At 41.3% G+C, this 14,017-nt stretch overlaps 1 protein-coding gene across 20 annotated transcripts in view; it reads left to right on the top strand.

Moving 5' to 3' along the window:
* MAGI2 (membrane associated guanylate kinase, WW and PDZ domain containing 2) overlaps positions 1-14,017 on the top strand; it is a 1,187,450-nt gene that overhangs the window by 1,168,963 nt on the left and 4,470 nt on the right. The window lies entirely within an intron of this gene.

Genomic DNA, 14,017 nt, shown 5'->3' with positions numbered 1-14,017 from the left:
GAGCCAAAACTTGACAGAGACAGGGTGTCAGTCATCAAAATAAAAACCTTTGTTGGATGGAATTTTCAGCTTCTATTAAACATATGTTTTTAAAACTTCCTCAAAATAATTTATAAAAGATCTGCTCTAAAAATTATTTTGGGGAAGTTCTACGGCATTTGCTATACAGTAGGCTAGCCTGGATGATCACAGTGGTCCCGTCTGCTCTTAGAATCTGTAAGTCTACGAAAATGAAAATGAACTGAAGGTACCAGAACAGTTCACATAGTCCATGAACAGTCATCAGATGGTAACAACTTCCAATCACTTCTGTCTTGACCTATATTCAGACAAAGGACAGAGTTCCGTTGCCTAGTCCTTCATTTACTCAGTCCCTTTAAAAAGCGACAAGGTGTGATATCAACTGACCGTCTTAGAAGCAGAAACCATGCTGTGGTAATTAACTAAGAAAGTACTGCTGTACTGCTATTTATTTTAATGTAATTAGTATTTCACTTAGAGTATTTCTTAAAATCCACCCATCTCTTCAGTATCTATATTCAGGACATTTCAGCTTGCACCTTTTGTAACAGCTTAATGAATAATTCAATATTAATAGCCAAGATAATAGCTTTATATTTATTTGAAAAAAATCTTTTCTTATTGAATACAGTATTTTTTGGGCTCATCAAAAATTGCTTGCTTAGTAAAATTGAGCTGAATCCCTGACTTGCTTTAACAGTGAAATCTAAAGCTGATAACAAAAGTGAATGAATTTCCTGGACTTTTCTTATTGCATGTGTAATTATAAGATCAGCTGCCCTGATGCCCTACAACAGTGGTCTCCAACCTTTTTACACACAATATCACTTTTTGAATTTAAGTGCAACCCAGGATCTACCCCACCCCTTCCCAAGGCCCTGCCCCTTCCCGAAGGCTCCACCCCGCTCACTCCATCCCCCCTCCCTCTGTCGCTCACTCTCCCCACCCTCACTCACTTTCACTGGGCTGGGGCAGGGGGGCTGGGTGCAGGAGGGGGTTTGGTGTGCTGGCTCTGGGAGAGGGCTCAGGGCTGGAACAGGGGGTTGGGGTGCAGGAGGGGTGTTGGCTCCCTCCAGGCGGCACTTACCTCATGTGGCTCCTGGTCAGTGGCGCAGCGGGGCTAATGCAGGCTCCCTGCTTGCCCTGGTCCCACGCCACTCTTGGAATTGGTCATGACGCCCCTGCGGCCCCTGGGTGGGGGGGCAGCACATGGCTCCATATGCTGCCCCTCTCTACAGGCACCGCCCCCGCAACTCCCGGGGCCGCAGTTCCCCGTTCCCGGCCAATCGGAGCTGCAGGGACAGTGCTTTCAGACAGGAGCCGTGCACGGAGACCCCTGCCTCCCTCTCTCCCCCAGGGCCTTAGGGGCGTGCTGGCCGCTTCCGGGAGCGGCACATGGCCAGGGCAGGCAGGGAGCCTGCCTTAGCCTCGCTGCACCACTGGACTTTTAGTGGCCGGAGATCACGATCGACTGGCAGAAGCTCCAGGATCGACCAGTCGATCGCAATCAACCGGCTGGTGACCTCTGCCCTACAAATACCAACAGTCAAGTAAGTAAATGTCCAAATGATTAAAAACTGCTCTAGTGAATACATGTAATGATAAAGTGTATGCCTATCATCACAAAGTATTTTGGACGTTAGGAGGAAAAATGTCTTGATATGCTTTTTCCCCCTGGATTTTGCTGACCAGCATCCCTTTTAAAAAACATTGTGCATTTGGATAACCAAATAAGCAGCACTGAGCCACTGTGCAGTGTATAGACCCAAGTAACATACACAGAAACCTGACACCTACGGCATAGGTGGCGAGTTTTAAGAAGGACTTGCAATGAGAGAGTGGTTGCAGGGAGGCCATTCTAGGAAGGAGTGCGGCACAAAAAGCAGGCAAGAGGACAAGCATGGAAGAAGGAGATAAATGGAGTAGACAGAAGGGAGACAAAGACGGAGCAAAGCAGCAGAAGGAGGAATGGCAGGAGACTATCAGAGACGTGAGCAGGATGGAATAGTAATGGGCCTTGAAGGGGATGCCCACAAGCTTGAATTTGATATGGAAAGCACATCAAAGTCAAGTTACACATACCCTAGATAGACATGTCGGGGGGGGGGGGGGGCTTCTGATCCTTAGTGTGGCAATGATGAACAGTGCCTTTTTTTTTTTTTAAGTGGTGAGCCCTGTATTATCCATTGTGTAATACATGACAAAATTAGGAAGCTATGCTGTGTGTTTGCCTGCCTGGTATTGACTGTGAGCACAAAGTAAACACCACATGTGTCTACTTCTTTACATGTTTAGAAATTGTTACATTTGCACAGTAATTGGCTAATGAGTCTTGACTCATACTGTTACATCAGGTTTCAGAGTAGCAGCCGTGCTAGTCTGTATCTGCAAAAAGAACAGGAGGACTTGTGGCACCTTAGAGACTAACAAATTTATCTGAGCATAAGCTTTCGTGAGCTACAGATCACTTCATCGGATGCACTCAGTGAAAGCTTATGCTCAAATAAATTTGTTAGTCTCTAAGATGCCATAAGTCCTCCTTTTCTTTTTACTCTTACATCAGATACTCATGCCTGTTGAGAGTACTAATCAGATAATCCAGTTCATTCTTTTGAAATGCCTGTCTTATAAATCTCTAGAGCTCAGTGTTGAATGGTATTGGGAACTTGAACTGTCCCATATATCAGACAACGATGGGAGAAGCAAAAATCAATAGGGTCGTTTTGAAACAGTGCCCTTTCCTTATGTGACCACCTTGACTGAGTTGAGAACATTCATTCGTATTCATGCTGCATTCCCAATAGCCATCCTCTTATTTCTAGCAACACCGACTTAATTTCAGGAACCTGTGGTGTGGAAAAAAGAGGGACTAACTAAATGAATCAAAATACTGGTTGATAAAAGTGGCCTAAAACCATCAGGCAATTTGAATATGAACTCCAAAAGGTTCTATCAGTTTTTAGACCTATGGGTAAAAACTATTCAAGGACAAAATTCAGTATTAAAATGTGTTTTACAAACAAATCCATAGCGTTTAACAAATATGTAGCAGCTGATGAGAGAGGAGAACATTCTTCAGTTGGAAAAATGAAAGGTATCTATTGTCTGTCTTATGTAACAGCAAATTTTATATTTTAAAAGATCAATTGCCCTTTTTATATTGGAATTTTGTATCTTTCACTGTAGAACTGAAAGCATAAAATGCCATTTGGAGAGATGGAAAGAAAAGGGGGAACGTTTTCATGGGTTTTGTTGCAGTATGTCTGATCTTCCGGAGAACTGCTATAGGGCCTTTATTTTTTGAATGTACGACTCCTGGACAAAAGAGCAGCTCTGACTGCCTCTGTGACCTTGACCAAGTCACTTAAAACACTCTAACCTGCCTCACCCATCTGTAAAATGGGGATGATAATATTTACTTACATACTTCGTGGGTGTGTTGTAAAGGTGAATTAATGCTTAAAAAATACCTTAAAGATGAAAAATTCTACTTAAAGACTAAGTTAATTATTTTTATTAAAGTAGAACCTCACTAATCCACACACATTATAATTCATATAAAAATTGGCAGCCCATCTCCACATCTGAACAGAGATTTAATAAGAGTGCTGTACAGTGAGTTCTCTTGTTACTAAGCCTTAATTATTTTTATATCATATGCTACAGTAGATTTGCTAGTACCCTACCAAGTGTATATGTTCACAGCTAAATTAAAGTGAATAAAATACATGACAAACCTTACCCTTGAGCATTTATCCGTGGTTGGGTCACATAAACTGGCATCCAGACTCACCTACCCTGTAAGGAAAAATAAAGTCCCAACTAAAGGTCTCTTCTTAGCCCTTTTCTCATTGTATTTGCTTGCTATATTTCCAAAACACAAACTCAAAGCCAGAACAACTCAACTCCAGTTACTGGGTAATAACCACTCAAGGCCTAATCAGCTGGGAGGGGAGAGTTCACATCCTTCCCCTACAATAACCTCTTTGGCACTAACTTCCTCTTTCCTTTTATAACCTCACCCAGCTCAGCCATGTGACAGGAAGGAATCCAGTAACCCCTTATGGGCTGGAGTGCCAAACATGCTTTCCCTCCCCCCTCCACCCACAGCTCACTCCTCCTCACGTCTGTGAAGTTATTCTTGTTAGGACCATGTGTACTGGGGCCCTTTGTATATAGATAGCCATGTTTAAGGGACATTGCTGATCCAGGAGCATGTTGTGTAAACATGCAGGTCATGAACTCCTCCTCCCCAGAAAGCCCCAGCACAGCTCCTATAATGGAGGCTCTACAGACCATGTCTCTGTAGGTAATTGAATTAGCCAACTTTAGGGGCATCTAACTTTCACCTCATGCTGTCTCAGCTGGATGTAGGTTTTCTGGGAGGCACTTAAGATGTGTAGCACCTAGCAGACTGGGGCCCAGTGGTCTGAATTTTCAAAAGTGACTAGTGATTTGGAGTGCCCAACTTGAATCACCTTAAAGAGACTTGATTCTCAGAAAGTGCTGAGCACCCACCTCTATAGAACAGACCCCTTTCAGGTGTCTCAGGTTGGACACTTCACACCTTTGTGCATAAAAATGGAGGCTACGTCCCTGGAAAGACAATGGGCTTGTCTATGCAGTGTAGTACTGTGCATAAGTGGGGTGTGAATTCTAATGCACACCAATGTGTTGTGTGTACTAACTGGCCTGTGTAGACCCTGCTGGCAAGCACTAAAAGTTCCCTAGTGTGTGTTAACATAGTATTGTTTGAAACAGGACAACATTAATGTGCACTCGGAAACTTTTAGCATGCAGCAGCAGGGTCCACAGGCATCAGTTAGTGTGTAACACAGTGATGCACATTGGAATTTACATCCCACTGATGTGCACTGCCATACCATGTAGACAACCCCAGTGACACAACTTACTGCTTGTGTGATACAGCTAAAGAGTGTTCAAAGGTGGGATGCAGTGTCTTGGATCCACTCATCCGCTCCACATTCTCATTTCATAATAGTATAAAAACATTGGCTTTTCAACTTGCTCAGTGATATACATGAGAAAATAAACAACCACCACCTCTCTTAGTAACGGATGCAGTACCGTAAGCAACCAGATGTGCAAACACAGAAGCACACATTCAGTAAAGAAGAGATATAGATCTGGCGCTTCTGAGAGCTATTAAACATAATAATGAATTTCAAAGATAACCCCTTAGTAAAATAGTCTTTAGCACCTAGAAACCAACAGCTTCCAAGAGATTTGCAGAGCCATGTAGGAAGAGCAAGTCCAGTCAACTGGAAAGGAAAGGCAGGCCTGTTTTCAGGAGTCCCAAGTGATCCTCTCTCCCCACTTTTGAAACTCTCCCAATTTATTTGTGATCTTTTTCTCAACTGCTGGTTCCTGAGCCAACAGCAATTGGAAGATAGTTGAGTTCTTTACATCTGTCCTGGATCCAAATTCCATTGAAATTGTAATTCTTAGCTTGAAAACCTTTCAAACAAATATAACTATATTTTTTTAAAAACTCAGCAGCATGAGGTCACTGACACTTTTTCAGTACTATCTAGTAATTTTGAAAAACTTACTGGAACATATTGTTTAAACAAAGATGACTACAGAACATTTTACATACTGGAACAGTTTTGCAAGTGGAATTGTGTACATTACCCAGCTTTCTAAGTGTCTGGGCTTTCCATCAATATTTGGATTGTACTTATAAACTATGCACTGAATATGAAAATGTTAAGATCACCCATTTACTGACTTCTCTCTCATTATACTGGTCTTTTTTTGCAGGAGACTCTGTCCGACATTCTAAAAAAGAATTAGAAAACCTGACACCCTGATTAGCCGATAGTCATAACAACTAACCTGATCGCAGGTGCTGCTGTCAACCTTCAATTCCCAGTATCCTAGTCCTTGAGAGGTGTTCTCTTACACCCCGGTTCAGCAGTCTAGCCTATTCAGCAAAGCACTTAGGCACAGACTTAAGTGCTTTGTTCAGTAGGGATGGGCTTAAACACCTTGCTTAGCTGAACTGAATCCTTAAATGGAAGTTAATGATGATCAGCACCTCACAGAGGGCACTCAGCACCTGGCAGGATCAGCTTCCTATGGAAGTTCATTTATTCAGCAACTCATACACTGTCCAAACACTGTAAGTTGAGGCTACTTTTGTTCAGCAAACCATGCCCCCAATATTAACCAAGCAGATCTAAGAATGACAGCTACTTATTGACCAGTCAAAATGTGAGCTTTCCTAATGCCTATTTTAGCTGCAATAATTAATCATTTTAATATTTAAATATAATTAATGGTGTAGTAGCAATCTCTTAAATTATTCACTCTATATAGAAAGTTTTTTTCATTAATGCCACACATTTTATTAACATATTTATGAACACCTTTTATGGCAGTGTGTCAATGCTATTAATAAAAACTAATTTAAAAGTCATTATTTTTTTAAATTATAGAGTCATTTATATTATAGCTCTCCTTGCTTTGCCTCAGCTCTGGGTGAGATCTGCTCTGGCTTCCAATAGCTCTTCATCCACAGTCTGACCACATTGAAAAAAATGCTTTTCTTATTAAAGTGAATAAAGTATTATCACTTGAATAGCTTGTAACCGGCAACGGTTAACTCATTGCCTTTACCAGACCAGGGGCTAGGAGAGTGGTCTCGTCTCTCTTTCATTGTACAATCCTCTGGAGTCCAGAATACAGATAATATCCTCTCCTGGGCTTGAAAAGAACGCTTCTCCTTCTTCCTTTCAAGAGGGACTAGCAATCTCTAGGTTTAACATACACATCAGTGATTTTCAAGTTAGATTCCTAGTTCTGCAAAACTCTCAGGCAGTATATGAGGATAAGGAAATCAATGGGAATTTTGCCTATGGGCACACAAGAGGGTCCTCAGCAAGGTTGTATGGGAGACTTCCTGTCTGATCTATTTTAGGACACATACCATTTTGTATCTGAATACAGGACAAAATTAAAAGTGGCATGAAGTGAATCCAAAAGGAAGCAACATCTGGCCATTCAATAACAATAAAGAGTGTGAAAGGAGCGATGGCAATAGGGTACGACGGGAACTGGGATGCACATAAATGAGGCATAGAGGGAGACTCTGCAGATTTTCGACAAACTAAGTGCTCCAAGCTTTCAATGCAGATAAGTCTCCTTTATCAATCCCCTTTTCCCACCCAGGTATAACGCCACACTCACATGCCTCTTACAGATTTGCTGATACCTGCAGGAGTGAGCCCTGCTTTAAGGAGCCTCATACAGAAATTATCCACCAAACCCAATTCAGATCTTTGTCACTTATTAAAACAAAGAGAATTCCCCCAAAATCATTTGTTCAAAAGAATTAAGATTGAATTCTTAATCACCACCAAAAAATTACAGGCAATAAACATTCCAAACACTACCAAATCTGTAAATGAGAAATAAAGAGATCCAGCCACATCCCCATTGTCATATAATCCTTCCTCTCTTGCCATCATCCTACTTGGCTTACACTTTCCATCTAGGCTTAGCATTGCCCCTGAAAATATGCAATAATATATGCACAAGTCAAAATTACTAGGAGAATATAAAAATCTTATGCCTATTTAAGGGATCTATTTACAATATACAAGAATACTGCACCATTAATCAATACAAAAAAGGATAGTTATTAGAATGATCACTGATAAGGTCTATAAAATTAGACAAGCTTGCACCATGATATTTGCCACACACTTCATAACACCAGAGAGACCAATTATTTTATTTCTGCTCATAAAAACATTCTTCTATCCAACAGCACTTCATAACATCAGACCTATTGTGCTCTGACAAAACTGAATGTGGCTTGGGACTACATTCCTCTCATAATCTTTACTACCAATGGCAAAGCATGCATCCAGTATCATATTTACGTATACAGACTAAAGCAAGAGGGCAAAGTTAAGGTTGAGTGGGTACTATAAACTGGGTGAGATGATGGTGTAAGAGTAGAGAATATATAAAGGAGCAAATATACCAAAGCAAAGTGTCACTAGATCCTCCCAGCACAACAGATGTAAAACCCGCAGATATATCTCCACTGATACAATGCTCACACCACACAACACCCTTTTCAAGTTCCTCGGGTCCTACAGAGGCCCATCAGAACATGCAGTGTACCTCGTCCAGTGCATTCAATGACCCAACACTACCTATGGATGAAATCGGACAATCACTACACTTGCAAATGAACTCTCAGAGAAAAAAAGGCTAAAAAACAAACACCCTATCAGTGTGAGGGAACACTTTTCACAACGTTAGCACGCCATATCTGACCTCTCAGTCCTCAGCCTCAAAGGAAACCACCACGCCTTCAAAAGAGAAGCCTGGAAACTTAAATTCATAACTCTGTGGACACTAAAAACCATGGACTTAACAGCGACATTTGTTTTATGGCTCATTACAACAATTTGTAACACACCCTACTGCCTACTAAACCTTAATCAGCCACTTCATTTTAAGCGGTCTCCTGCAGCATGTGTGAACTCAACACCACAGCAAACAACAGAAGATTATATGGCAGGGGTAAATGGCTGGATCCTTTAACTATTTCCAGTATTATTGATGTTTGGGACTTTTCTAAAGGGGTAGACTGCCTTGCCCCCACCCTTCTGTTAAAAAGGTGTAATTTTGGGGGGAAGGTTATGCTGAATCCCACTGAAACACACTCACTTTGGAAGTGTACAGGAAGGTGAAAGGAGGGGATTGACTATAATATGATATTCACATTGGTTTTAAAATTTAACAGAAACTACCAAAGGCTTCCCAAACCATCCAAAAATCAAAGTGGGGAACCTCTGAGTCATTTACTTCAGTAACTAAAAAAAAGTGATTATTTCAGTAGCTGTGGAAATTCCAAGACAAAGCATTAAAGTGAGTTGAAAGATCGACCCCAAAGAACATGAAACGCAAGCTGCAGGAAACCAAAGCCATCAAGAACATAACAGGCTTTCCAAGATATAAGAATAAAGGGCCAGATTCATGCCAGATGTAATTCCACTGACTTCTATTGAGATACACACCAGGGATAAGGTTTCCCTATTTTCTTTATTAGCTGCATCTGTAAGAATTAAGTTTGTCACCTTGTGGCAATATGTAATTTCAGATGTAAGAGAGTAAACTATAATGTACCACATTTTGATTTTATCAACCAGTTCTTTGATTCACTAGCACTATGTCACCGAGATGTAAAAACAGATGCAAAGACATTTTGGGAATTGTTTAGTTCCTATTTCTGAAACTACCCAAAGCTTACAAATACTATTAATTAGTCATGAAATTTGGCTATTAGAGGCACTGCGATTTTATTTTACTTCTGTAATAAAATGCAAATAATTATTTTTTATATTTCATCAGGCAGGCTTTTATTATTATTATTAGTGCTATTATTGAACATTAAAAGGACTTAACACTAGCACGTTAAAGTTAAATTCAACTGGTTGTTGGTAAACCATTGAGTCATTATTTAAACCAGTTGAGACCAAGTGCGCATATGTGACAGTATGTCTGTAGCCTTATATATCCTGGGCTGCAAGCTTGGCAGAGATTATAAACTGAGCAAGTTTAGAGCTAATCAGAACTTGGCTAGGCAACTTCTCATGAAAACCTGAGGTGTTAGGAAAGTGATATTGGTTAATCCATAGATGACACTCTTCTCTCTGATTTAGTACTAAGCCAGTGCCCCCAGAAAATTATGCAAGGGCACCGTTCTGTAGAAGGTACCATCTTTTCCTTCAGCTGGAAAATTGCAGTCCCAACCTCTAATTGTTGTCATGATTACAGAGTGGTCAGAAAAGAATGGGCTCCAGGTGTGGGATTAGACCTAAATTAGGAGAGGAACACACACACACAATATTGGATTGCCAGTCTATTACATTAACATGTATTTACCCTCCTGAACAGAGGTTATGGTGACAAAAGCAGCAACGCAAACACTTCATAAGTTTGACTCCACTGCCAAAATGTCATCAAAACATCTTCAGCCAGAAATTTTCCTTCCTGCTACTTCTCCCAAGTCACTGTTCTCCAAAACGACTGTCTGTCTATTATATGTTTCACCCTTAGACGTAAACTGTCCTTTGATTTCAATGGGAGTTAGGCACCTAAATGCCTTTGAGGATCTGGGACTCAGTCACCACTCTACTCCTATGTTCACGTGACTGCAATTTGTTACATAAGTGAATGTTGCTAGTTAGACATGCTCAGTTCCTGCATATGAAAGGACCTCTGCTCCCATGGTGGAGGTGGTGAAGACTGGTACTTCACCAAAAAGCACCTGCTAATCATACCAACTGGGATGCAAGTGCAGTAACTCTTGACATTCCCAGTTCATCTACTCTATTTACAGTATTAGTTCAAAGGAGGTTTTTCAAAACACAGATGAGAGAGGCACCATTAACCTTCAATGGGAGTTGGACACTGACTATCCTTTGTACCATTGGAAAGTCCCGCTGAACTCATTTCCTCCTTTTTGTCACAGTGTTAAAAAAATCTCATGGCAATTCCTTTCTTTCCTGGCCATAGTAAGAGTGACAGCCTTCATATTCTAGTCACATTGTAATATGGGTAGTTATAATCCTGCCTAAATCCCCACCCCAACCACCGCCTGTAGTTTCAACTGAATATGGTATTCTTTTGTTCTTTTCATAAACTTGTGCAGTAGTGTATTTCATGCATTGTTAAACAGCCACCATTTTCTACCACAGATGTGGCTGCATTTCAGTGGAGTGTGGAAGGGGAATGAAAGTATACCTTTGTGTATAGTTTGAAACGTTTGTAATATGCTTTCAGATCCTTTGTAATGAAAGGTGCTAAAGAATAGGCTATATTTATTATTACCACCACAGGCTTTGTTTGTGTCTGTAAAATGTCTTGAAGTTAAAGCAAAGACTTGATGCTTCAGACACATTACCAAATTCCTCTAGACTCTAACCAGCTCTCAGAAAGGAGATGGGGGTGGAGAGAACGAAAAGAGAGAGGGTAAAATAATTAATTTGGTAGCTCAAAAGCATAAAATTTTGCATTTTTTTCATATTTATGTTTGTTATGGAAAAGCAATCATCTTAATGACAGTTGAACAAGCTCAAACAAACCATTATGTTTGCACACAGCTGTTAAAAGGTTTTTTTTTTGAGCGGCAAATTACTTTACATTGCTGCCCTTTGGTCTACCCTAGAATTTTGATATTTTCCCATAACATTGTAACACTAGGGGAGAGCCAGATTTAACTACCACTGCATCATTGTGCTCTTTGTTAGTCAGTTCCATGTTGCAACAATAATGGTTTGCAGACATTAACATTTAGAGAGACTGAAGGGTGCTTTTTCTGCATAATTGCTTCTCATTTAAAAAAGAAAAGGGGGGGACAGGTTCCGTCTCAAACTGACGATGTTTAGAGATACAGAAAGTTATTGTTCTCATGTTCTTCCTCAAACATAATACATTTCCCCAAAATATAAACCGGGGGCTTTACTCTGTATAGGGATCTTTTGTGATGTAGTCATACTGGAAATTATTTCCTTAGAGCATTTCAAATTCCTCTTATAGTGGTTGTCTTCAAAAATGGATGCACACATTCCATTGTGAAAAAAACAATATAAATAAATGTCAAGCAAAGGGCCCAATCATGCAGTTCTTACACAGGCAAAATGTCCATTGAGGCCTGCCTGCCAGTAGTACTTCTTAGCCCAGGAAATGGGAAATACCAGGATGTTATACATTCTAACTTGGCAGCTCATGTAATTGTTCATATAATTCGTCTGTATTCACTTTTAGCTGTGGTGGATCCAAACTATTGAAGAAATTGGCAAGTTATAAAATCTGTCACTCTAGGCATAACATTTCCACTAGTCTTCCATGGTGCAATCATGGATAAGGAAATTAAACTTCAGTGTAAGCTTCCATTTTGGTTATTGACTGTACAAAATCTTTACCTGTCTGCAAAAATCCCATGTGAGCTAAAGAGAGAAAAGTCAAGGTTTCAGTCTTAACATGAGTCTTGCAAGCAAAAGTTACTTCAGCATGTAATTTAGTTAACCGTGCCTGCCCTGCCGCACACCAGCCGCTCTCATCAGCTGAGCAAAGCCAGGGATTGGAGCGGAGACTTTCTAGCACTATTGATGTTTCAGGAGGCGAGGGTGACCAGATGACAAGAACAATATATCAGGACACATTGGGAGGGGGGGCAGCCACAGGCTCAAACCCCACCCTACCCCCACCACCAGGGCCGGCTCTAGGTTTTTTGCTGCCCCAAGCAAAAAAAAAAAAAAAGCCAGAGTGCTCCCAAAGCAAAATATCGGGACAAATGGCATCCCGATGGTACATCAGTCGGGACACGGGACAAACCTAAATATCGTGATATCTGGTCGCCCAACAGGAGGCAGCCCTTCTCTACGTCAGTATCTGATACATTGCCAAGCATGGTGTTGGGAGCAATGTACTGCTGCAACTGCAGCCTTTACAAAGAGAGAAAACTGAGGTCCTGCCCATTTGGGGTCATTAAAGAGCCTACGGCATTTTTAGCAAGCGTTAGGAGCGTGACTGACGATATCCCTGGCCAGAGTCTGATTTGGGTAACGACTAAGAATGGATGAACGGGCTCAGAGGAATAAGAAATCCATGCATATACCAGATACCAATGCCTCACCCAAAACTCAAACTGAACTACATTCAACCCTTTACATGGGTCTGACATGTCTGGGTAAGAGATCTTGGGGAATGACCGGGAGCAGCAGGGTGTGTTTTGGGGCTCTCTCTGAAGAATTCCTAACTGGTTGAAAATCTTCTTGGGGAACAGCCCAGAGACTAATTATGGCCCCCGCCCCCAACACTGAGTCCACTCTATTTTCAGAGTGCTACCGAGCAGGCCCACTCGCCCCTTGATCCCTTTCCCTCTGGGTGTTTTGGAACAGGCGATAGGCCTGTGGCCACTGCGCTGTATCATGGGGGACTAGTGATTAGCCCATCCACCCTGTTTTTGGCAGGTAGCGAACTGGCTCAGTCCTCATAAGGGACAGGTGATTCGCAGGGGGCTGACACAGTCTTGTACTGTGGCTACTAGATCATTCCATTCAATCATATTGCCACTGGCCCTTCCTATTTTTACTGCTCTGGAAGTGATCATCCCCAAGGACGTGGTTTACTGTCACGTGAGATTAGGGATTTCAGAATACCCCAATGCGCTCTGCTACCAGTCAGTGAAGTTCAACAATGCCGTCAATTTGGGGGGCAGCGTGGATATGCCTTACAGTTGGCAAGCACACAATTATACTTGTTTCTCTGTTTCCTTTTTACATTCTGCCCCACAGCTGACTTCCATGGTGTTGCATGGATATTAAAAGAGGGCAAAATTTGACTTTTTTCCAGAGCTTTCTAATTTTGATGTGAACTTGCCACACAGGATCTTTACTTGAAAAGTTTTTTCCCCACTAATTCCTTGGGAGAAAAACGTTGGTTCAGATAGATCTATGGTGTAAGCAGGAGGGGGGGAAATCAGGGGGTTACCATTTTGAGCCATAGTTTTTGCACTAAAATAGTTCAAAAAATTACTTGAACTTAAGTGAAATTTCGTTCCCGATTTAGGTATAACACGAACTAATAGGCTGCAGCTTTTTTTTTTAAAAGAGTCAAGCGGTGATGCCCTGCTCCTTGTTCACCAACGTGACTCCCATTAACTCTACTGAGAGGTATAGAGCAGCATTAAACAACAAATTAACTCATAGATGTCTGGAAGAGGCCACTGTGACAGTGCAGCACTAGCTTTTCATAGGCAAATTCATGAGAGCTGAGAGGCCTGAAAAGTTGAGCCCTCCATATATTTGTGTGAGGGGTTTTAAAATTCAGTGGAGACCCTGAACCCAGTTAGAATCCAAACCCAAGTGTATTTGCCTTACCCAGATTTCACTTTTGACCTTTCAAATGCTATTTTCCCCCAGAGATGATCATGGTACAAAAGCACATG

The sequence above is a fragment of the Lepidochelys kempii genome, chromosome 1, assembly GCF_965140265.1.
Source record: "Lepidochelys kempii isolate rLepKem1 chromosome 1, rLepKem1.hap2, whole genome shotgun sequence".
Taxonomy (NCBI): Eukaryota; Metazoa; Chordata; order Testudines; family Cheloniidae; genus Lepidochelys; species Lepidochelys kempii.
The sequence above is the reverse complement of the archived record's forward strand: the minus strand, read 5'-3'. Positions and strand labels throughout refer to the sequence as shown.